Below are 27,761 nucleotides of genomic sequence, written 5' to 3'. Positions count from 1 at the left end.
ATCGTTATTTCATTCAGATTATTTAATAGACGGAGAGCTAGAGCCGAAAAATCATCGTCATAAATAACATGGAGTTTTTCCTGTGAAATGTGTCCATTGTATATTAACAATTATGACCCCTTTTAGGCTGACACCTCAGTGGATACAGGAAGTAGCAATAAGGGATGAAAGGGGAAAGTTAGTGCAGTCATTAAAGGTTTTCATCTCCTATTTTGTTAAACCTCCATCGATTTGCATGAAAATTAGTGACTAGTAAGAGCATATCTCAAGAAATAAAACTGATTTGGTGCCAACTTGCACTTTTACCCTGGTGGTGAATACCACCCCTTCCCGCGGGTGAAAACAATTTTATTTAAAATAACCTCACAAATCGATAGAGGCACAAATTTTAAGTAAAATTTGTTATTTCTTAAAATAAATCAGTTTTTTTTTGAGTTATTAAAGATCAAAGATTTATCTATTTAAGAGCATATGCGTGAAGTTACGGATGATAAAAAGAACATATTAATTAATTGTATGTTAGTAAAATATTAGTTTTTTATTATTTCGATATTTAATTGATTTTTTTTATCAATATAAACTGAATATGTCCAGAAACTGGGGGTGTCCAATAATGGGTACCTTTGACATATTCGAATACACTTTTGCTAAATTTATAATATCGAAATAATATAAAAATAATATTTTAGTAACATACAATTAATTAATATGTTCTTTTTATCATCCGTAACGTCACGCATGTGCTCTTAAACAGACAAATCTTTGATCTCTAATAACTCAAAAAGTATTGACTTATTTTAATAACATGATATAACAAATTTTATTTATAATTTGTCCCTCTATCGATTTGTGGGGTTATTTTTAATAAAATATTTTTCACCAACCAGAAGGGGTGGTATCCATCCCCAGGGTAAAAGTGCAAGTTGGCACAAAATCATTTTTATTTCTTGGGGTATGCTCTAACTAGTCGCCAATTTTCACGCAAATCGATAGAGGTTTAACAAAATAGGAGGTGAAAACCTTTAAAGACTACACTAACTTTCCTCTTTTATCCCTTATTGCTACTTCCTCTATCCACTGAGGTGTCAGACTGAAAGGGGTCATAATTATCAATATACAATAGACACATTTCACATGCCAAATTCCATATTACTTATGACGATGATTTTTCGGCTCTAGCTCTTAGACTATAAGTTATTCTTCATTGTTTTGCATAGTTAGTTTTACAAGTTACACTATTTATTGTGCATTTGTCTTTAAACTATATATTTTCAAATATAACAATACATTATTAAATCTGCCGTTCTACTGTACATAGTGAGTGTGGAGGTAAGTAATTCGAATAATAGTTTTCAACTTTCTATGTATTGTACATAGATTTAAAACATTTAAAATAATTCATTTGTTAGCTAATATCAGTTATCAGTGGTAGTTAGCTAAAAAAATGTTTTAAAGGAATCAGAACATCCTGACAGAACAAAAGTCTTTTTAATGCCTGGTTGCGCCAACAGATCTTAAGCTTAAGACGTGCCTCAAACTCAGCTTATGAAACTTAGGCGTTGCACTATTGAGTCTTAGATCAATTTTCATCTTGCCAAAATGGATTGCCACGTGGATTGCATCTTAACACGTTGACGAACAAAACGTCTTTAGACGTCTAAATTTCTTCTTCTTCTTTTAGTTTCATGGCCTCCACCTCTTAGGTACTTGGCCAGCCCTCGCGTCTAAAATTCATTGATGTAATAATAATATGACACAACGGCTATTGACGACATTTATAAAATAACGAGTTGTACAGCTGGTTCCTAAAAAAACTGATACGACTCTTAAAGCGTATTTTGTAGAAAATTGAGCAGTGTATTTTGAAGGACAAAATTTGTTATTTACATACTGTCACTGTCACTGCCAAATCTTAAAATTTGTCAGATAACTTATTCTATTCAACCTCAAAAAATGGCTCCACATGCTAGCAAAAGAACTAAAAGCAAGAATTGTAACGAAATTAGAAAATGTTTGGTCACTATCTGCCATAGCGAACCATTTTAACGTAAGCAGAACAACAGTTTTAAAACAATTCTTACTTTAATATATTGCTCAGTTAAGTCGTTTGTTTTATTTCTTAATGATATTAAAAATAATAACAACAACCCTATTTTATGTAAGAACTATCATTTATATACTCTTTATAAAATGCAGGAATTCAAAATAATGTCAAAATTTAGACCTTAATAATTATTACAATTTATGAATTAACATATAATCAGCTGTTTGTAGTTTGTTTGTTTATTTTATTATTTGTCTGTCATAATAAATATAATATACTGTCAGACCAGTCAAAATTTGATGTGCCGGTATTTAATACACTGCTCAAAATGATCAAATCTTACTAATGCCTAGTTGCACCAACAGATCTTAAGCTCCAGCTTAGCTAAGCTCTACTTATAGATAGGGCCTCCTTGAGTATCACTTACGTTGCATCATAATTTTAGATTCTTACCTTATTATCAATTATATCTATTATTATATTATGGTATTCTTATTGCTATATATTTTAATTATATTATATTAATTCTTATGACATTCTCGAATTAAGGTTAAGATCTGTTGATGCAACCGGGCATAAGAGTCGTATCAGTTTTTTTAGGAACCAGCTGTACATCTACAAAATACATTTAGATGCATATGAAATGCGACACGACATAGGTACATGGTTGTCGTCCATGTTTACAAAAAATATTAAAAACCTCATTGTTTCCATATACTAAAAGCGCTAAAAGAAATTCAGCAATTTCCCTATTTTATAGTGTCACAACACTTGCTTACAGATTTGACGCACTGTCCATCAACGTGTTAATCAATCGAAAATTATAGTTCACCGTAAGTGAGACTTAAAGCGGCCCTATCTATGTATAAACTGATCTGGACTAAGCTGGAGCTTAATTTTTGTTTGTGCAACCCGGCATAAATGCTGTTTTTACTATTCCTTGTAAAAAATAGTGCAAATCAATATTTATTTAGATATATTTATCTTTTTTTATTAATAGCGCACATAATATAAGCTACCACTAAACCCAGTAACCATTGAGGCATCCAACGCAGCAGCATATTTTCTTTCCACTCTTATACTTTAATGTACCTATCAATGACAATTTCAATACTTGTATCATAATAAGCTTACCTATTGATAACTTTTTAAAAAAAAGTTATCAATACGTTTTTAAAAAAAAGTTATCAATAGGTTCCAAGTTACGCAGACATTCTGTATAGAGACCCAAAAAATTTTTTTGTTGAACATTTATTAGTGTTGAAGCTTATTATTAAATGCATTTTAGGTAAGTTTTACAGAAAAAAGTTTTGATCTCTTTGTATAAACATTTTTTTAGCTGGTAATTTTCGGTTTTTGTATTACATTTTTTTATCTTTCTTAACTTTTCTCAAAAAGAAATTGTTTATTTTATTTCTAAAGTAAAATAGTAAAGTGCATTTTAAAGATTACTAAGCTTTAAAAAAAACCCTACAAAATTGTAATATATGTATATCTGTTCAAACTTGAGTACTTAACACAATCTTAAAATTGTAGTAATTCTGGAACACTACGAAGTTTTCAAAAATACATTTTTTGAGAGGTCGTATCATAGAATTACATTTTTGAGATTTTTTTTGAATAGAACATCGTTTAGTTACATGTTTGAAAGGTGTATTTGTAAATGTGTGCAAATTTTAGAATTTTGTAGGTAAAATTGTATTAGTTACACATTCTAAAATCATGTTTATACAAAATTCATGTAAGTCTCACTTTCCGCCCACATTATACTTATACGCATAGATATTATTTCTTTTTATTATAAGTATCATATAGCTTACTTGTTCTTTTTTCATATCCAATTTGTAAAAGCACACTAAATTTTCTTCACTTTTTTTTCACCCCTGTAATTTATTAAAATAAACATTATAGAAGTTTTCAGGGACTTTCAGCCCTCAGTAACAATACAATCTTTCACCCTGCGTTTAAATTTCTCAAAAATACTTATTACTTTTTTCAGGATTCTAAAAAACTTAATGCATTTAAAACACAATGGAGCGAAATTTTGTGCCTGCATCGTTAAATATGGCATTGAAACCGCCGTTAAATCTCACGTATAACTCTCAAGTACACCTCTGTATAATTAACCTCGGTACGACTAGAGAACTAGTGAGAAAAAATGGGAAATCCTTATTTCATTCAGATTACTTCAGTTGTTCTTCGTTGTTTTGCATAGATAGTTTTACAAGTTACACTGTTTATTGAGCATTTGTCTTTAAACTATATATTCTCAAATATAACAATACATTATTAAATCTGCCGTTCTACTGTACATAGTGAGTGTGGAGGTAAGTAATTCGAATAATAGTTTTCTACTTTCTATGTATTGTACATAGATTTAAAACATTTAAAATAATTCCTTTGTTAGCTAATATCAGTTATCAGTGGTAGTTGGCTAAAAAAATGTTTTAAATGAATCAGAACATCCTGACAGAACAAAGGTCTTTTAATGCCTGGTTGCACCAACATATCTTAAGCTTAAGGCGTGCTTTAAACTCAACTTATGAAACTTACGCGTTGCTCTATTGAGTCTTAGATCAAATTTCATTTTGCTAAAATGGATTGCCACGTGGATTGCATCTTGACACGTTGACGGACAAAACGTGTTTAGACGTCTAAATTCCATTGATGTAATAATAATATGACACAACGGCTATAGACGACATTTATAAAATAACGAGTTGTACATCTACAAAATACATTTAGATGCATATGAAATGTGACACGACATAGGTATGTACATGGTTGTCGTCCATGTTTACAAAAAATGTTAAAAAATTCATTGTTTCCATATATTAAAAGCGCTAAAAGATATTCAGCAATTTCCCTATTTTATAGTGTCAAAACACTTGCTTACAGATTTGACGCACTGTCCATCAACGTGTTAACCTTCCGATGACCAACCTTTTTTTGTTACTCAGGTCACAAATGTCATAAATGACAATTTACAAAACTTTTTTATGGCATGGTCTTGTGTGTGCCATGATCTAGTGTCATGTGCAGTGTGTATGTTTAGTAAATGTCTTATTACTTTGCAAAGTCGACGTCATTAGCGTAAAAATACTTGGAATTACACATAATAGACGGTATTTTACTAAACATCAACTTCAGAATATATTTTTTATTCGTAAAATATAGGGAATTTTTTTTATTTCAAAATATGAGAATATCTAGAATGATATTAAAGTATCATAAATAAAAAATAATGAGTTAAAAATTAAAAATACTTTTGAATTTATTAATGAAAAATATACGCTGGGGTCACAATTTCCCCCGCTTGGTCATCCGAACGTTAATCAATCGAAAATTATAGTTCACCGTAAGTGATACTTAAAGCGGCCCTATCTATGTATAAACTGAGCTGGGCTAAGCTTGAGCTTAAGATTTGTTTGTGCAACTCGGAATATTGCTGGTTGTGGAATTTTATTTAGATATATTTATCTTTTTTAATAAATAGCGCACATAATATAAGGCACCACTAAACCCAGTAACCATTGAGGCACCCAACGCGGTAGCATATTTTTTTCTACTCTCATACTTTAATAATATCAATCACAATAATTTTAATACTTGTATCATAATAAGCTTCAATATAATACTTACAGATTTTCATTTTAATACAGATTTTTAAATAAGGGAATCGCGAGATGATGCGCTGTATCGAAGATGACAGATGCAAATGAACAAAGTCAAGTCAAACCTGAATTTAAATCACCAATTGAAACCAATTTAACACCACCTGAAATAAGTATACGTTTTTATTACAAAATAAGATCATTTCAATAAATTTGTACATAGGTATAGTTTTTTTACTACAAAATACGCTTACGTCATTCAGGATTTCTGACCCCACAGCGTTGCCTAACATTAGAATAGTAAATAAATGTGAAGTTGACATTTGAAAAAACCTCACACTTATTTATTATTCTAATGTTTTGGCAACGCTGTGTAGTTCTGACGTCAGAAATCTTGAATGACGTACATAGAAAAAAGTGTTGTGTGATTTGGTAGAATGCGATCTTACCCTTCAAAAAATATGTCACGTATTTCAGCACCTGGAAAATTGGAAGGATACTACAAATCTGGCCTCCACATAAGTGGTCTGTAGCTTCGACATGATAGGTGTGAAATTTTAAACGTTCTTGCTGTTGATTAGATAGGAAGGGTAGCGTTATGTAGCCTCCACGCTAGGTACACCATAGCCTCCATACGGTACTTCCAATATTTAATATTATTTTATTCAAGTGGACAATAAAGGTAAAACACAAACAACTTTTGTTTCTTAATTATTTATTTATACAATAATGTGACATTTTACATAGAAATATGAGTATTTAATTTCCATTAAATATATGTTTACTTGTTGAATTTATCGGCTGCACACAACAGCTGATCGGCCATTAGACCCAACAACAAAACGCGAAATAAAATGTGTATTTTAAAACTGTTGGATAAACAGTACCTACAATCAGAAAAACTTACCTTTAAAAAGGTACTCGATTATGAAATAACAAAAATATCAAAAAACACGACTGAATATCAGCTTTTTATGGTGACACAAACTAAACACAAACACCAAACACATCACATAACCGACCATATAAAATAAGTGAACGACAACGAACGAACGAACACGAACACAGATTACAGATTCACAGATAGCGCAGGATTTGTCAAAAGTCATGTTCCACCAATCACAATGCCGACATCAGCGCCTCTGACTAAACGGAAGGAAAATAAATACGATTACATGTTTTTTATTAGAGTTAGCGGGGCATGATGACGTAAGCGTATTTTTGTAGTAAATGATTATTTATTTGAGTGTCCCTTTGCCAAAAGCTGATATGTCCACTTTCGATATTTTTCAGAAGAGCAAATTCAAATGTCCACGATGTCCATAAAATCACAGTTTTAGAAATATCATATTTGGTTTTAAGTTTAATGTTTACACAGCTATTTATGTGAGTTGACATATAAGAAAAAACTGTAATTTTATGGCCGTCGTGGAAATTTGAATTTGCTCCCCTGAAAAGTACCAAAAATGGACATATCTGCTTTTGGCAAACGACCACTGATTTGTATTACATGATAAACAAATTTGAATATTTTTTTGTTGTGAAAAATCGTAGAAAAAATCTCGTATACTAGTCGTAGTCCTTCCGCCCACCATTTAAACAAGTTTATTACCTCCCTTATGAGACTTTTTTATTCAGTTATTCATGTCAAGTCGGACAATTTTTCTGTTTGGGAAATTTTGGGAGGGGGGCGTTTCGTAAATATAGAAGTTAATAAGTTTTGGTGCGTCCCACAACTTTAAAAATTTGTTGGACAATATTACCAGTAAATTGTAAGTATTTTTATCAAACAATCCTGAAAAAAAAATTATCATTTATGACTACATAGTGAGCTCCCCATCCAATGAAAGAGGTACTGACTAGCGGCTATGAATACAAAATCCCGGCAAAAGTATTATTCATAGATTTTAAAAAGGCGTACGACTCTGTCAAGAGAAAAAAAATTGTGGAAGTTATGGAAGAATTTAAACTACCTACGAAGCTAAAGGAAGTAGTGACGATGACATTGAAGCATACAACCTGCAACGTAAGAGTAAAAAAAGGAACCTCAGAAGATTTTGCAGTCAGATCACGGCTTAGGCAAGGACACCCACTATCAACGCTAATATTTAAGGCTATGGGTACATAATTCGCAAATATTTTACGTGTATCCCTACTTTTTCTGTCTTTACACGGCAAATTACGTGTAGTAAAATTCACACTGGTATGGATATGTAAACATTACTAGAATGTCATTCTACTTGAAAATGTCATCATTAATTTAAAGAGATGGGTTTTGAGTGTTCTTGGATAACTGTTATTTTTATAATTGCAAATTATTAATTCAGTTAATAAATGTGATAATTTTTTCACTAACTATGTAATGAGTGATTGTAATAATTTATTTGTACAACAAAGACTAATACTCAATCGAGAAAAGAGGAAAAGTGTTAAAGCGATTTTTTAATAATATATTGTTATGGAACGCTTACAATTTTTAACATCTTTAACAACAAAATACTTGGATCACAGAATATATTATCCTGATGTATTCTCTGATTGGATCTTCCACAAATAATACACAATAAATAACTTTTTATTAAGTTCACTTCTTAAATCATATTTATCAAATACACTATATATCAATAATATTTAATCAATAATTCAACATATTCCCGATGCAATGTCAAATATTTAAAATTGTCACTGATTGTCAGTGTCTGACTGACAATATATGCTGACAATATTATATTCCGCTGAGTGCGTTGTAGGACAAAAATAGATTTGGAAAATATTACCACAGCATTGTGTACATTTTTTTCGAATCTTGAAAAAACCAATAAATATTTTTGAAAAATTTAAACGCAGAATGAAAGACTAAATTATTACCGAGGGCCGAAAGTCCCTTAGAATAAATAAAAAGTTTATTTTGAATGATATATTTGAAATTAAAAATCGCACTAAATTTTCTCTTAGTTTTTCACCCCTGTAACTTATTAAAATAAACATTATAGAAGTTATCAGGGACTTTCGGCCCTCGCTAATAACGTAATCTTTCATTCTGCGTTTAAATTTTTAAAAAATACTTATTAGTTTTCTCAGGATTCGAAAAAAATGAATCCCCATTTGAATAGCATTGCAGCCGAAAATAGGTACCGATCCTCTTAACATTGTAACAAAAAACTACTTTGCAGTAGTATTTGTAGAACTAGAATGCTAAGGTGAAATGAGTGAGTGGGTGAGGAACTGATAATAGAAGTATGGGGAGACAGAGGCAAACTAAATAGAATTGGCTAGCAAGAAATGCAAGAGGACGACTTGACCCTCAAGGATGGGTACGGCTCGTTTGCATGCCTGTCGAAGAACAGTAGCTTAAACTAAAGAGGGATGATGACTAGAACCAGAAATATGAATATAAAAAGAGCGGCTTATAAAATAGATAGAATAAATATTAATATAATAAAAATAGAAAAATATAAGAGATAAATAAAATAGACTAAATTGCGGGCGCCAGAAGTAGGGATTGACCGAACTCCCAGGTATCTTACACTGCTGTAAATTATTCAATATATTAAATTATTAAATTCAAAAATGGGAAAAAAAATAATTGATATACAAACAAATAAATATTTATTAAAATATAACTACTTAGATTATTGACAACCTCTGAGTTAGAAAAAATACAACCTATGTAACTCTAAAATGACAATTTGACTTAACTACTTATCTGAATATGAGTATACAACTATAATTACATTAGTACTGGGGTAGCTCTTATATGGAGCGTACCCCCCCCAACTTACACTAAGGTTAAACAACAACCTTCACCAAATAATCGTACGATTGTAATACGTACAGCAACGTTAAATACTACAAGAAATCAATACTAAAATACCTACCTAGGATGAACCATACAAATATATATAACTCAATGAGTTGAATAGGCAACACCTAACTGAACCAACGCAGTCCTGGATGATAAAGATCCTTTTTCTGACTCGTGGTTTTTAATAATGACCAAGTAAAACTAATAGCTATCCTGAAGGGATAGGGATTAGGGATTGAATTTAATTTAATAACAAATGAATTTAAGTTAAGCAAACAAATTGGGAATTTAAATTACAAGAAACAAGCTAATAATATTAAAATATATATATAGTTATATGAAAAATATGGGAAACAAGTCTAATAATATTAATAAAAAATAAATGTAAGGAACTACTGTATGGGAAAAGGTTATTTGGGCCCAAATTATCCTCTTTTACAAAGAGACATACAGGTGTGGGAGCGCTATTGAATTATGTGTATGTTAATTACTTAAACGTTCTGGATATTATAAAAAAAATAAGTGTATAAGTGTACTGGTATAGGTAGATAACTATTGCACTGTTAAATATAAAAAAGTTCCCGAAACAAACCCCATTGACCTGATATTGTCCCCACAAGTTTTCCTTACTACTTCTCAGTAAAGTCTTATGCACAGAATGGTGCTACGCAGTCAACCGTAACACGGCAATTCTCCAAAATGCAGGATAATGAAGAACAAAAATTACATGTTCCTCTAGTACTTGTCCCCTAGGTGACTTGGTCGAAAAGCAGTCCTTCTCAGGTGGTAGGAGTAGTTAAAAGATTTTCCCCAGTGGCTAAAAAAAATAGAATCCTGGTTTTACTTCCTTGTAATAATGTAGGGAAAAGTCAGAGAAAGAAAAACAAAAATCAGGAAGTTTTTATTTAGAATAAAGAAGAATCAGAAAAAGCTATCTCATTAGAAAGGAAAAAACAATCTTCCACTAGACTGTTTGGTGGCCTTGTCATAAGATTGGCATATAAAATGGCCTTGACTCGATAATATGTAGACAAGTAAGTCTAAAATTTAAATGCTGAATATATTTATTTTGGAAATAGCTTTTCATAAAAAATAGTATAGTTATTAAATGATATGGAATAATGCCAAAGTAGTGTAAGAATTTATGAAAATACCAAATATCGGAACAGGATCGGTGGATATGATGTACGGAATTTACTATGTTTCAGAACTTCATGATTATAATATATAAAATTGGAATTGGGTAATATGTGATGTAACATAACCCCACAAATTAAGAGAGGTAATTTTTTTGATTTATGACAAAATACTTTCCCTCTTAGTGGATATTACAGACAATGAAATATTTAAAAGATACCAGCCTGAATTAATAAGCTCACTGCAAGATTTAATAGTAAAATTTTTTTGAAGACGTCAAATAAGACAAAAAACAAATATGGCGTAAAAACAAAAAATTATTTACCAGATAAACCACAAATCACTGCTGCGAACCTCCAACCTCGTTTCTTCAGCCCACTAAACACATACGTAATAAACTTTGATAATTTATTTTCAAAATAATACTATGACTTGAAACAAGAATGAAATATTCGCCACTTTTACGTGGATAGGTTATCTGCCACTAGGTACTTATTCGGTTGAAGTCTCCGACCAAAGTGATATCTTATTTTCCGTTCTACGCCGACCATGTCACAATACGGTTCATGGGTTTACCGCCAGGAGTACACCAGGTACAAAACGTACAGGTCTGCTAATCTATAGGTTTGTGATGACGTCAGTGAAAGACGAAATATTTATTAGTAATTGTTTCAAGTAGAATTTAATAACAGAACATTATTAAAATTTAAATCGCATAACAATAAAAATGATTAGAAGTTAACGGAATGTTATAATCCTCTCCTACTGGGAGAAAAAAAAATTTTTTGTAAGCAAAAATTTTTTTTTTTTTTAGCATTCAAATTATCATAACTAAGTGGTAATAATCTATCATTCTACGGTGATCCGCAAGACTATGAGTAACCACAAATTAAGGATCAAGGGAAAGAAGGATGATCACTACACCAAAACTATGAATCGCAAAAGATGACTTGAAGTCATATTAAAATGTCATCGACATTTTGTCTGAAAGCCTAAACATAAGCTAAATAATATACTAAAGTTCATAATGACAAATAAATGTCGAACTGGCACTAAATCCAAAATTGAACTATCCATGGACATCAAATTTATAGATGGTATATCCAAGGACGAACAACCAGGCCAAGGTATGAGCCAATTCGCACCATAACACAAGTAAATATACTAAAGTATGACAAAAAAAATCAAAACTAAAATCAGTGAAGAATCGAACACTTAATCCAAAATTGAACTACCAATGGACACCAGATTCATAATAGCATATCCAGAGAAGAACAATCAGGAATATTTATGGAACAATTCTCACCAGTGCCAAATAATACAAATAGTAAGCATATCAAAGTTATCCAAAACTCATTAATCAAAATAAATGTGGAATCGGACACTTAATCCAAAGTCGGACTATCAATGGACACCAGATTCATAAAGCATATCCATAGAAGGACGACCAGGAAGATTTATGGACCAATTCGCACCAATACTAAATCAACCAATACTAAATCACATAAATTAATTAGGCCTATGTACAACCACAACTGGTATACGAGCCTATACAACTAAATAAACAAAATAAGTGAGGACTCGGACGCTTTATCCAAAATCGGACTATCAATGGACACCAGATTTATAAGAGCATATCCAAAGAAGAACGATCAGGAAGATTTGTGTACCAATTCTCACTAATACTAAATAAATTAAATTAGGTCTATCGACTAAAGTAAGTCGTTGACTAACAAAAATTGGTACGTGTTGTTGTTCACTAGCTATAGCATGTAGCTACAATAGATGCATGGGAATAAGAGATACAGATAACGTACCAATTGTAATAATAAAATCTAAATGGTGAACTGACAAGGTCTATGACACCATGATACATGATAGAAAAAAAATATAACGAGAACGAGCAACCAATTTTGAATAAAACTGTAGATTCATGCGCTCTCGCATACATAGAATTATCCAGGAAATATCCCTGAATCTAAATGACAAAACTAATGCCTCAGGAAAGAAGAGGGAATGAAATAAAAAGAAACAATTAATTTGTCGAAACACCCTCAATACTGAATTAAATAAACCTACGATGTATAGGGAAAAACAAAGCATTGATTGATAAATACGTGTACACTAGAATATTTACCATCAACGGTCAAGGTTTAACATACTATGAAATAGGAGATAAAATATAAACTAAGTAAACTTCCCTATCAACCTATAAAAAGGTAAATGGAATAATTGGACTAAATACACTATGTGATGACGAATAGACATCTGCGTACTCTGCCATGAAAACACAGATTACGAAGTCGTATAGCAATGGCCAGTTGCTGAACTTCGAACCCACGGATTCATTAGCTAGCATTGACAAAGCATTGGCAGACTAGTTCATAAGAAGAAATCCATACATACATCAAAATTCCAACCTAATTACAGAATCATACAGTGTAGGGCATAACGATATAAATGATTACAAAGATATCCGTGACAAATGTGGATAAAGTAAACCAATATCAAATTAAAAACCACAACATCTTTCCAATATGGCAAATCCAATAACAAGATAATAAAAGATATATAAAAAAAATAGGATGTAATCAAATATCAAAAATACAACATACAACCTAAGATAAGTAGTGTATAATATTGTTAGTTCCATAGTTCCATAATAAATATCAATATTAAACCAACGTACTTGTATGAGCCTACATATTCAAATATATACTTAAATATACAATAATCAACATCCCTCCTATGCTAAGGGGTGATGTGCACATACTAAAAAATACAAGTAGGTTCTTATTAACTAGATGATCCAACTGACAGGGTTAGTAATTAAAAATGTTGATTCATAATAATTAAAGTGCAACATTAATCATGAAAAAAAATTGATAAGCTCATGCATAAGAGTACTACATAAATAATTAACCTAATGATTCATAAATTGGAAGTCATCTAACAACAATGCCAAAAGATAAAAATTGTACCTGCTCTATCTGGTGAATAAAACATTAAACTAAAATATCAAATCATAATAAGGATTGAGCTAAAGACAAATAGAGGAAGAGGTTAGCTCTAAAAACCCTATAGAGTTAATCTTCTTCTGAAGATGACTAATCAACTTCATCCCTGGTGTTATCAGGCAGTAAATCCTTTACGTGAAATTGTCCAATTCGTTTGTTAGTCGCATTGTCCTTCAATTCATAAACTAACGGAGATATTACCTTCACGACCGTACAAGGAATATATTTCTGGCAAAATTTTGCCGAAATAGCATCACCCTTATTGGACTTCACAAAGTTTCGCTTCAACACTCTATCTCCAACGAAGAATCGCAGATCTCTTTTCCTCAAGTTATACTGCTGCTGGTTCCTTAGATAGGAAGTTTTTAACTTCTTGCGAATGTCAGAAAAAATTTGAGGTAGAGTCTGGAGATCATCTAAGCGATGAAGGTTATCGGATATCTGAGGTAGATTTGTGGAAGTGTCTGAAATTGCACCAAAATAGTCACCAGATAAAGCAACATTTCTACCAAAATTGAGATATGCAGGAGAACATTGGGTAACCTCATGGACAGAGGTCCTTATGGCTTGAGCTATGGAATGGATATATTGATCCCAAGCTCTGTGATCTGGGAATGTATAGGACCTTAGGGCTGTGACAATACTGCGATTCACTCTCTCAGTATGATTGGCTTGAGGATGGTAGGCAGCATTATAGAAGGTCTTCTGAACCTTATATTTAGTTAGAAGGTCTTTAAAAGCCTTCGAAACAAACTGAGGACCATTGTCACATGACACAATTTGGGGAACACCAAACAACAAAAAGACTTGTTCCTCTAAATATTTCAAAATTGCTGGAGTTGTGGCCTGACGAAGAGGGCAAACTAAAGGAAATTTGGTGAAATAATCCACAACTACCAAGCAATAAGTATTACCCTTATAACTACGAGGATAAGGTCCAATGAGATCCAACGAGATCATCTGCCAAGGAAAATTAATGTTCCTAAAGGAACCCATGAGTCCAGCTTGTGGTAAATTACTGGGTTTACAAGTCGCACAAACTAAACACTTAGAAATATACTTTTTGATAGACTTGCGCATGCCAAGCCAATAATATAATTCGGCAATACGATGAAAAGTTTTATAAAAACCAAAATGTCCAGCAGTAACTTCATCATGAAACATACGTAATATGTTCTCCCTATTTGGCGTAGGTACAACTATTTTCCAATCTGACATATTGGATAAGGCCTCTATAGGACTTAAGATATGTTTGTACAGTATATTGTTCTCTACCTTAAAATCAGGATAATTTTGTGGGTCTTGAGTAACCCTATCAATCATATTCTGATACCACTCGTCAGGAGTTAAGGTGGACAAATCTAATACATTAAGATCATGAACACGGGAAAGAGCATCAGCAACCACTACCCCGTTGGCCTTTCGATGAACAATCTTATATGAATAAGCCGCCAGTTTGCATATCCATCGGGAAAGTCTCTGAGATGGGTTTTTCATACTATGAAGCCATACCAAGGAACTATGGTCCGTAATTATGGTGAAATTACGGCCCTCTAAATAATAACGGAATGCTTCTAACCCATGTATGATAGCTAAGAGTTCTTTCTCCGTGGTGGAACAGTTTTTCTGTGCCTTATTCAATTTCTTGCTCGTGTAAGCTATGGGATGTTCCGAGCCATCTTTCAACTGGAACAATACGCCACCAGAAGCAGTATTAGAGCAATCAGTCATCAAATAAAAATGCTCATTAAAATTAGGTGACATCATGACTGGTGCGCTAGTTAAAGCCTCTTTAACGCGCCTAAAAGCTTCATCGGCCTCAGGAGTCCAGGTAATGGTCTGCCCCTTTTTCCTGTTCTTCAAAAGATCCGTAAGAGGTGATAACAAGGTAGAGTACGAAGGTACAAACCGGCGGTAATATCCACACATTCCCAATATCCTACGGACTTGGGTGGTGGTCTTAGGTATAGGAAAATTCTTAATAGCAACTATTTTCTCAGGATCAGTCCTTAGACCCTGATTATCAACAACATAACCCAAAAACTTAAGACTAGGGCGACAAAACTGACACTTATCCAGATTAATTGTTAGATTAGCTTCCTTAAGACGTAAAAACAATTTATCTAAAATTTCCATATGAAGGGAAAAATCGCGAGTGACTACTAAAATATCGTCCAAATAATAGAAAACATAGGGCTCTAACTGTGGACCAATGACTAAATCCATCAGACGACACATTGTCTGAGGAGCAGAAACAAGACCAAAAGGCATGGTGACAAACTGGAATAATCCTTTACCACTGACAGCGAAAGCAGTATATTTCTTGCTCTCTTCACTCAATGGGATCTGTAAGAAGGCCTTAGACAAATCTATCGAAGAGATGTATTTGGCATTCTGAAGTTTGCTCAAAATCACATCAATTCGGGGAATTGGATAAGCATCCCTGTTAGTGGTGATACTGTTTAGTTTTCGACCATCAAAGCAAATCCTGAAGGATCCATCCTTCTTCTTTGTTAACCAGAGTGGGAAACAATAGGACGACGTTGAATGTTCTATGATATTTAAAGCAAGCATCGAATCTACTTCTTTTTCTAAATCTGCCTGCCAGGCTTGAGGTATGGGATACTGATATAATCTGAAAGGAGTAGGATTTCCCACCTCAATAGTGTGAGATATTAATGAAGTACGGCCTAGTTTGTCATTTGAAGAAATAGTAGTAAACTGAGAGATCATATTCTCCAATTGCCTTTGTTCAGAACTAGATAAACTGGAAAAATCATGTATAGCACTAAGGGTAGACAGATTGAATTCAGATATGGAAAAAGAAAAATCAGAACAACTTAAAGTGCTATTAAAAGCATTGAAAAAGTCCATACCTAAAATTATAGAATTCTGTACAGAAGGAATAACATAAAATGTAATTTGCCTACATAAATTTGCCACTGTGATTTCAATTTGTAGTTTGCCTGTAATAGACTGAACTGTACCATCTGCTGTAGATACTTGCAAGGATGAAATGGGCATAATGGGAATATTAGCATTTTTCAATAAATTTAATGAATGTGCTCCTATCAACGAAATATTAGAGCCACTATCTAATAAAGCTAAACACGATTGTCCTAACATTTGGATAGGTAAATATGGCCTATTATCATTTTGTTTCCTAACCAATAAAGAATTAATATCTAAATCTAAAATATTTGGTTGGCTACAACCGTTATATGGAACTACTTCACTATCAAAAACATTATTATACTTAACACTACTCATTAAAGAAGAATTTGTGGGTTTGTAATCATGTGAATCCTGCGAATTCAACGTATCCTGACTCAAAGTTAATTTCTGGACTGATTTTGATTTGTGGTGTGTGCTTGTTTCTTGAATGATACTCTCTTCCCTTTCCGACTGGAAGATGGGTTTGAGTTGCTGGGTGTGCTTGGGCCAGCGGTCTCGTTTTCTGATGGGGTTTGATTCCCTGATTGGGTGTTGGACGGAGAAACGCTCAGGGGACGGACCTCCGACATTTCGTTTCCCGAACACTTAAAACAATTTCTTTTGAGAGTATTTTCCCTACCGCAACCGTGGCAGAAAATACGAGTTTGTGGGATGCCACAATCATTGAACTTATGATTAGACTGGTGACAATTCCAGCAAACAACAGAACTAAAAACAGAAACATTATGTTCATGGCCCTTATTTTGCCAAGAACGTTGTCTATAGGAAGTTGGCTGAGAAGAGGAATTAGAAGAGGGTCGAGATGAAGATGAAGGCTGAGAAGACCAGGATAACGTTTCCTCCAAACGTTTGCACTTTACAGTGAGATCATCAATACTCTGGATGTCCATAAGAGCTAACTGTTGATGGTAAAAAGGCAATAAACATTTTAAGATGATTTTTATTTTGGACAAATCAGATAAAGGAGTATCTAAACGGCTACACATGCCTAATATAGTATTAATGAACATAGTGACAGACTCTCCTGGTTTCTGCTTACGGTTTTTGATTTCATCCAAGAGATCATCCTGGTATGAGTAAGGAAGAAAATCTGACCTCAACTTGCGAACGAGATCAGGCCAGCAAGACAAATTACCCCTATTATTCATGAACCAGGTGAAAGCAGGACCGGTAAACAATTCGGCTGAAGCCGCAAACAAATTTTCCTCGGAAACCCCTCTAGATACACGAAGACACTCAACCTTTTCTAAAAATGAAATCACATCCGTGTGCTGTTTTTCACCTGAAAATGAAACACCCCATTTGTGTACTTGAACGGGTTTGGAATATGTGAAACTAGGAACGACACTTACTGGAGCATTAGGAGTAGATGTGGCTATGGGGTTAACCTTAGAATCAAGCTCACCCTCCAATGTAAGGATTTTAAGAGAAACAGACTTTTTAAAAGGTTCCTGCTCTTCCGTAGTACAATGTAACAAGTGTACCGGGTGTCCCAATAAGAATGGCTCTCGGCCATATCTCAGGAACCGTTTATAGTAGAGCGTTGAAATAAAAAATTTTATAACAAAAGTTGCCTCAGGAAAAGCCTGGAAATTATTTTCATAATTGTGGGACCACCGCTAGAGGGCGTAATTGAATATCAAAAATTAAAAAATCTAAATTTTACAAAATTTTCCTAATGAAGGGGCACTGGAAATCCGATCGTCGTATTCTTCATAAAATTCTACGCATATTTGATTTGACAAGTTTAGGTCTACCTTTGGAAATAAGAGGTGGGGGTGAGTGGGAACCTTGTTATGAAAAACTGGCTGTGAGTCCGGTTCTGCTTAATCAAATTTTGCAAACTTGGTCTTGTTGAAGACAGATCTTTTTCGTCAATGTAAAAGTTATGATTTCTAACCAACTTACTGAGTAATATGCCAGCTAGAAGGCGTTATTTAATTTTTTTCAGAAATCTAGTGTTCCTTGGAAAATATTAAATACAAACATGCATTTTTAATACCATATTACAAAATTAGACAAAATTAGCAACAGAATAGCGAAAACCGCATGTTAATACCTTTTTTCTATCTCGAGACATCTTACAAAACGTGTAAATTTAAAAACATAACTGTTACTGTCACCGGTAAACGAAATTCATTAAAAGTAGTGTGCTATGGAAACAACAAAGAAACATTTTCCAGCTGTCAACGTATATTAGGTCTTTTCAACGCTTCTCATTTGTTTCGAGCCTCGTTCATATCTCGTATATTAATATTATACACGGATTATACGGCATATGACAGAGACTCGAAACAAATGAGAAGCGTTGAAAAGCCCTATTACAAAGAAATAAAAACAACTATTTAATGATGACATAAACGTTCAAATTTTTGCCCATCATTTTCGTTGCAAACATTTACTCTTTCAAGAGTAGATTGAACAGCAGTCTCAATTTCTGCTCTCGATATGCTTTGAATGGCGTTTAGTATTCTCTGGATAATGTATTCTAGAGTAGTGTATGATGGGCAACAATTTGAATATTTAGGTCGTCACTAAGTAGTTCTTTTTGTTCTGTGTTATATTTAATTTTAATAGTATTGTTTCTCTTTATATTGTTGTTTTAATTAATTATATTTTTATACGTTGACATCTGGAAAATGTTATTTTGTTTTTTTCCACAGCACACTACTTTTCATTAACTTAGTTTACCGGTGATAGTAACAGTTATGTATAAAATTTACACGTTTCTCGAGATATCTTGAGATAGAAAAAAGATATCGACATGCGGTTTTCGCTATTCTATTGCTAATTTAATCTAATTTTATAAAGTATGATTAAAAATGCATACTTGTATTTAATATTTTCCAAAGAAAGCTAGATTTCTGAAAAAAATTAAATAACGCCTCCCAGCTGGCTTATTACTTATTAGGATGGTTCAAAATTATCACGCTTACATTGAAGAAAAAGATCTGTCTTCAACAAGACCCAGTTTTCAAAATTTGATTTAGCAGAACCGGACTTACAGCCATTTTTTCATAACAAGGTTCCCACTCACCCCCACCTCTTATTTGCAAAGGTAGAGTTAAACTTGTTAAATCAAATATGCGCAGAATTTGATGAAGAATACAATAATCGGATTTCCAGTGCCCCTTCATTAGGAAAATTTTGTAAAATTTAGATTTTTTTATTTTTGATATTCAATTACGCCCTCTAGCGGTGGACCCACAATTATGAAAATAATTTCCAGGCTTTTCCTGAGGCAACTTTTGTTATAAAATTTTTTATTTCAAAGCTCTATTATAAACGGTTCCTGAGATATGGCCGAGAGCCATTCTTATTGGGACACCCGGTACACGGCCAGAAATATGAGTTAGACGAGATATTAATCGAGCATATTCAGTGTCTTGTACAGTTCCCCTAAACTTCTCTATTTTCTTAGACAAGCTATCCAACGTTTCGGATATTCCTTTCCGTTGGTCCTCAAAAGGGATATGTACAGCTGAAAGTTGAGTGAAACTCCTATTGCCTGCTTCTTGCTTCAAAGCACCCCGCAAAAGATTGCGTTTTCTATCGACTGTTGCCGACTCCTCTGGTACTATGTCCCTAATTTTTAACTCATAGTCCAATTCGTCCACCAGAAGATGTTCAACTTTAAAAGCACCCATGATGAAACAAAAATTATTGGCAAGCAATCCAAAGGTCAGAAATACGAAATATACTTAAGTTTGTACGCAAAATATATAAGTTCGGAGAAAATATTAGCAACACACCAACAAAATCAAAAATGGCCAGCAAAATATATGTATCAAATAAATAAAGTAAATAAGGTATAAGCAAGTAAATATAGTACCTAAATATTGGAAAAAAAATTAGTTATTATACTTGTACTAGAAAAAAAAATATGTAAGTATTAACGATTACTGTACGTATAAATACAACACTGACTGAAAGAGTAAAATAATATAATCTAATATATGTTAGTTACTTATACTTCGTTTCAAATTCAACCCAGAACGTAAGCTGTATAACAAAACTATAAACGAGGTTTCAAAATCTCAACTAATTAATAGATACAGCAGTGACAGTGTACCTGTTTAGTATTAGTAAATAGTTAAAGACAAAATAAATCAGAACAGAATGTATAAAAAGATATCAGAAGGGAATAATATAAATAAAAGAAAAAAAAATGAACTAAAAGAACTACTGTCTTAGAACCTATAAAAGGTTGGCCCCAAGTTGGGCTGCCGATGTAACAAAAAACTACTTTGCAGTAGTATTTGTAGAACTAGAATGCTAAGGTGAAATGAGTGAGTGGGTGAGGAACTGATAATAGAAGTATGGGGAGACAGAGGCAAACTAAATAGAATTGGCTAGCAAGAAATGCAAGAGGACGACTTGACCCTCAAGGATGGGTACGGCTCGTTTGCATGCCTGTCGAAGAACAGTAGCTTAAACTAAAGAGGGATGATGACTAGAACCAGAAATATGAATATAAAAAGAGCGGCTTATAAAATAGATAGAATAAATATTAATATAATAAAAATAGAAAAATATAAGAGATAAATAAAATAGACTAAATTGCGGGCGCCAGAAGTAGGGATTGACCGAACTCCCAGGTATCTTACACTGCTGTAAATTATTCAATATATTAAATTATTAAATTCAAAAATGGGAAAAAAATAATTGATATACAAACAAATAAATATTTATTAAAATATAACTACTTAGATTATTGACAACCTCTGAGTTAGAAAAAATACAACCTATGTAACTCTAAAATGACAATTTGACTTAACTACTTATCTGAATATGAGTATACAACTATAATTACATTAGTACTGGGGTAGCTCTTATATGGAGCGTACCCCCCCCCCCCCAACTTACACTAAGGTTAAACAACAACCTTCACCAAATAATCGTACGATTGTAATACGTACAGCAACGTTAAATACTACAAGAAATCAATACTAAAATACCTACCTAGGATGAACCATACAAATATATATAACTCAATGAGTTGAATAGGCAACACCTAACTGAACCAACGCAGTCCTGGATGATAAAGATCCTTTTTCTGACTCGTGGTTTTTAATAATGACCAAGTAAAACTAATAGCTATCCTGAAGGGATAGGGATTAGGGATTGAATTTAATTTAATAACAAATGAATTTAAGTTAAGCAAACAAATTGGGAATTTAAATTACAAGAAACAAGCTAATAATATTAAAATATATATATAGTTATATGAAAAATATGGGAAACAAGTCTAATAATATTAATAAAAAATAAATGTAAGGAACTACTGTATGGGAAAAGGTTATTTGGGCCCAAATTATCCTCTTTTACAAAGAGACATACAGGTGTGGGAGCGCTATTGAATTATGTGTATGTTAATTACTTAAATGTTCTGGATATTATAAAAAAAAATAAGTGTATAAGTGTACTGGTATAGGTAGATAACTATTGCACTGTTAAATATAAAAAAGTTCCCGAAACAAACCCCATTGACCTGATATTGTCCCCACAAGTTTTCCTTACTACTTCTCAGTAAAGTCTTATGCACAGAATGGTGCTACGCAGTCAACCGTAACACGGCAATTCTCCAAAATGCAGGATAATGAAGAACAAAAATTACATGTTCCTCTAGTACTTGTCCCCTAGGTGACTTGGTCGAAAAGCAGTCCTTCTCAGGTGGTAGGAGTAGTTAAAAGATTTTCCCCAGTGGCTAAAAAAAATAGAATCCTGGTTTTACTTCCTTGTAATAATGTAGGGAAAAGTCAGAGAAAGAAAAACAAAAATCAGGAAGTTTTTATTTAGAATAAAGAAGAATCAGAAAAAGCTATCTCATTAGAAAGGAAAAAACAATCTTCCACTAGACTGTTTGGTGGCCTTGTCATAAGATTGGCATATAAAATGGCCTTGACTCGATAATATGTAGACAAGTAAGTCTAAAATTTAAATGCTGAATATATTTATTTTGGAAATAGCTTTTCATAAAAAATAGTATAGTTATTAAATGATATGGAATAATGCCAAAGTAGTGTAAGAATTTATGAAAATACCAAATATCGGAACAGGATCGGTGGATATGATGTACGGAATTTACTATGTTTCAGAACTTCATGATTATAATATATAAAATTGGAATTGGGTAATATGTGATGTAACATAACCCCACAAATTAAGAGAGGTAATTTTTTAAGATTTATCACAAAATACTTTCCCTCTTAGTGGATATTACAGACAATGAAATATTTAAAAGATACCAGCCTGAATTAATAAGCTCACTGCAAGATTTAATAGTAAAATTTTTTTGAAGACGTCAAATAAGGCAAAAAACAAATATGGCGTAAAAACAAAGAATTATTTACCAGATAAACCACAAATCACTGCTGCGAACCTCCAACCTCGTTTCTTCAGCCCACTAAACACATACGTAATAAACTTGGATAATTTATTTTCAAAATAATACTATGACTTGAAACAAGAATGAAATATTCGCCACTTTTACGTGGATAGGTTATATGCCACTAGGTACTTATTCGGTTGAAGTCTCCGACCAAAGTGATATCTTACATAGAAAAAAGTGTGTGATTTGGTAGAATGCGAACTTACCCTTCAAAAAATATGTCACGTATTTCAGCACCTGTTTAATTGGAAGGATACTACAAATCTGGCCTCCACATAAGTGGTCTGTAGCTTCTACATGATAGGTGTGAAATTTTAAACGTTCTTGTTATTGATTGGATAGGAAGAGTGGAATAATCTAGCCTCCATGCTAGGTACATCATAGCCTCCCCTCCATACGGTACTTCCAATATTTAATATTTTATTTATTCAAGTGGACAATAAAGGTAAAACACAAACAACTTTTGTTTCTTACTTATTTATTTAAAAAATAATGTGACATTTTACATAGAAATATGAGTAATTTGGATTAAATAAATGTTTACTTGTCGAATTTTTCCACCGTCTGCACACAACAGCTGAACGGAGCCATTAGACCTAACAACAAAACGTGAAATAAAATGTGTATTTTAAAACTGTTGGATAAACAGTACCTACAATCAGAAAAACTTACCTTTAAAAAGGTACTCGATTATGAAATAACAAAAATATCAAAAAACACGACTGAATATCAGCTTTTTATGGTGACACAGAAACACATCACATAACCGACCATATAAAATAAGTGAAGGACAACGAACGAACGAACACGAACACAGATTCACAGGATTTGTCAAAAGTCATGTTCCACCAATCACAAGGCCGACATCAGCGCCTCTGACTAAATGGAAGGAAAATAAATACGATTACATGTTTTTTATTAGAGTGAGCGGGGCATGATATCTTATTTTCCGTTCTACGCCGACCATGTCACAATACGGTTCATGGGTTTACCGCCAGGAGTACACCAGGTACAAAACGTACAGGTCTGCTAATCTATAGGTTTGTGATGACGTCAGTGAAAGACGAAATATTTATTAGTAATTGTTTCAAGTAGAATTTAATAACAGAACATTATTAAAATTTAAATCGCATAACAATAAAAATGATTAGAAGTTAACGGAATGTTATAACATGATACTAGAAAAAATCATTAGGAATAGCAACTTAAATAGAAATGGGCACATATTGTAGGTACAATAGTCATCAATTAGTGGAACATGCAGATGATGTGGGAATTGTAGCGACGAGTGAAAAGATACTGAAAGAGATAACAGAAATATTAGTAAATGAAGCGTATAAGCTGGGTCTACAAAAAAATCAAAAGAAAAGCAAGGTTATGAAAGAAGGAAGAGAAAGGGGGATGGGACAAAATTCAAGGTAAACACACAATTAGGAGAGTTTGAGTAAATAGACGAATTTGTTTATCTATGTTCAAGGATAACAAACAAGTGTGAAGAAAGGAAAGACATTGATGCCAGATTAAGTAAAGCCAATCGATCTGCGGGAGCCATGAATTATTTACTAAGATCAAAGCAGCTGTCATGGAATACGAAATTCAGGATTTATAAGACTATAGTAAGACCAACAGCGATATATGGATGTGATACATGAATACTCAACCAAACAACAAAAGAAACAGTAAGAAGATGGGAAAGGAAAATACTCGGAAAAATATTAGGAGGGAAGAGAACAGAAAAAGAATATACAAGAAGGACACATGACGAAATTTATAATACATACCAAGAATCATAAATAGATAGCGTAATGAAGTCAAGACAACCTAGAAAATGATTTAAAATCTATTAGAATTAAAGCATGGAGAAGAGTTACCAGAGACAGAGGTGAATGGAGGATTATTCTGAAGAAGGCTTTGGCTCATAAAGAGCTGTAACGCCACTGACGATGATGATGATGATGATAATATAATCAAGAAGGTTGCAGCGGCTGGGCCATATAGAAAGAATGAACGATGACAGGGTGGTCAAGAAAATAGCATGGAGAGTACCAGATTATAAAAGAAAGAGAGGAAGACCACGAAAGCGATGGAGAGAGGCGGTAGTAGAAGATCTAAAAGATAAGGGAACAACAGACTTGAAGAAGTTGACAAGTAACAGAAAGCTATGGAAAATAACAGCAAAGCTCTGGGTCTAAAAGGCCTGTAAAAAAGCTAAATATATAGTGAGCCCCCGATAGCGAGGTGTGCACGCATCATTAAGAGTCATAAAATTTATACCCTCATAGCTGATTTTTAACTGTCTCTCACGATCTGGTACACACTGTTTAGGGGAGTCAGTATATAACGAAAATATGCTTTGTTTCGAAAAAATTCAAACAAGCCTATATTTTTCTAGAATATTTTTTGTTAGTTTATATATACATGTTAAAGTATAAAGTTCTACTCATAGTCCAAGTAATGAAGCTTAAAATAGGACAAAACCTCGCAATTTTTACAGAATATATCGATTTGCTTGAAAATTTGAGAATAAGTAGTGGATAGTCCAAGGATCAAAATCTATATGATGCCGAAAGGCGCTTTTACTATAGGGGTGGTTGCCACCCCATCTCGGAGTAAAAATTGTTTATTATATTTTGACCACAAAAGTTGGTAAAAACATTCATTCTAAGCAAAAAATGTTCTATACATTTTTTTGATTAAATTAATAATTTTCGATTTATTCGCTATCGAAAGTGTTAGTTTTATATCGAAAAATCAGTGTTTTTAATAAGTTTTATGCTAATAACTCCAAAAGTGTTCGTTTTATCAAAACAACTTTACTTAACACAAATGTACCTTATGAAAAAATAAACAAAACGGTTTTTTTAAATTTTCTTTAAGACCAATAGTAATCGAGCTATACTTTATTATATGTTAGCTCTTCTTCGTCAAATGCCAAATATTGTAGTTTCAAATTCAAAAGACGGGAAAACTATGCATTTTTCGAAGATAACTTGTTAAAACTAATTTAAAGTCTTTAAAAATATCTATCTCCAGGAATAAAAAAAGCCTCTAGCTCAAAAATTAAGTGACTCGTAATGAAGAGAATGTCAGTCCCTATTTTTTTTTCAGCGAAAAAGTGATCGGAAGCAACCGCCTAATCACCACCCTAATTAAAATTAGTCATTGATCTTATTTGTCTTCTTAATTTACGTATTACTAATAGGTTCTAGAAGTTTGACCGGCTTAGAATGATTAGTTTAAAAAAAATGGAGTTAAAAGCGAATATCGAATATTTGTAGTGTGGAAGAAAATGGCCTTTTCTTCAGAATAGAAAGATTAGCATCAGAGATACGAAAAAATGTTTAAATATGAAATTGTAGGTTATTTAATTCCCAAGAACCTGGTTTCAAAAAATTTTTTTCTATGGTGAAGATTGAGTGAGCTATTGACAATTAAACTTGTAATAACATGTAAAAACTACCTTTACCAACCCTTTCAAAGTCACCTCTTTTTGCGACTGAGCATTTTAAAAAGATTTAATATTAATAGTCTTATAGATCTTGTAAAAACCTACAAAATTATTTTTTACCAAACTTTCTAAGATGAAAAATTCAAAAAGTTGCGGTTAAAAATTCATATATTTTTTTGAAAAAAAAGGAGAAATCAAATTGGAAGTATAATAATGTAAGTTAGAGGTTTTTTAGTCACTGGCCTTATTCATTCTTCTTAATTTATGTATTATTAATAGATTCTAGAAGTTTGACTCGCTTATAATGATGAGTTTTTAAAAAAATTGGAGTTAAAAGCGAATAACGAATTTTTGTAGTTTGGTAAAAAATGCCATTTCCTTCAGAATAGAAAGATTAGCATCAGAGATACGACAAAATGTTTAAATATGAAATTGTAGGTTTTTTAATTCCCAAGAACTTGGTTTGAAAAAATTTTTTCTACGGCTAAATTTGAGTGAAACGTAAATGAGTATATCGAAAAACATTGATTTTTCGATATTAAACGAACACGTTCGATAGCAAATAAATCGAAAATTATTAATTTAGCAAAAAAATGTATAGAACATTTTTTGCTTAGAATGAATGTTTTTTCAACATTTTCAGTCCAAATATAATAAAAAATTTCCACCCCCGAGATGAGGTGGCAACCACCCCCATGGTAAAAGCGCCTTTAGGCTTCATATATAGATTTTGATCCTTGGACTATTCACTAATTATTCTCAAATTTTCAAGCAAATCGATCCATTCTGTAAAAATTGCGAGATGAAAAGCTTCGGTTCCTGGACTATCACAGATTTTGCCGCTAATTGTTTTTGTTAAAACAATAAAAATTGTTTTTAGCCTAGTAAATGAACGGGAAATACGGCGATACCGTGTAATTCTCAGGGGCAACTCCTAATAGGGAACTTGCACAATTTTTTTTTATTGCATAATAATGTTCAGTTTTGTTTAAAAATGAGATTTCCAAAATTTCACGCTTCAAAAACTCGTAATAACTTAGAAATACGTATTTAAAGACTTCAGCGGTATAAAATAGTTCAAACGACCCGTGACGTCACATAGTTTTACATTAGTTATTATTATGGTTATATTTCGCTGTGTCTAAGTACACGCTAAAGTGTACGCAAATAAAAAAGTTAGGTATGTACACGCGAATTAAACTTCATCAAGCCAGTGACGTTATTATTTAGCGTGCGCAGTGACTGTATATTTTGGTACATGCTATTTTGATATGTTTAGCGTGTGTTTAATAGAAAAATATGTGTTAAAGGAAGGGAAGCAGAACTATTCAGATGTTTCAAACTTAATTG

At 32.6% G+C, this 27,761-nt stretch overlaps 1 protein-coding gene across 2 annotated transcripts in view; it reads left to right on the top strand.

Annotated features, from left to right (window-relative positions):
• Positions 1-1,193: 1,193 nt before the first annotated feature.
• Positions 1,194-27,761, top strand: part of LOC114334146 (peptidoglycan recognition protein-like) — a 62,293-nt gene continuing 35,725 nt past the window's right edge. Inside the window, exon 1 of one of the 2 annotated variants that reach the window (XM_050658495.1) lies at positions 1,194-1,329. The gene's annotated coding sequence lies outside the window, so the exon portion shown is untranslated. Of the gene's footprint in view, positions 1,330-4,214; positions 4,372-27,761 lie in introns of those variants that run through there. The other variant, XM_050658494.1, reaches the window with a different exon arrangement.

The sequence above is a fragment of the Diabrotica virgifera genome, chromosome 8 (assembly GCF_917563875.1).
Source record: "Diabrotica virgifera virgifera chromosome 8, PGI_DIABVI_V3a".
NCBI lineage: Eukaryota > Metazoa > Arthropoda > Insecta > Coleoptera > Chrysomelidae > Diabrotica > Diabrotica virgifera.
This window is presented reverse-complemented; position numbering and strand designations above follow the sequence as displayed.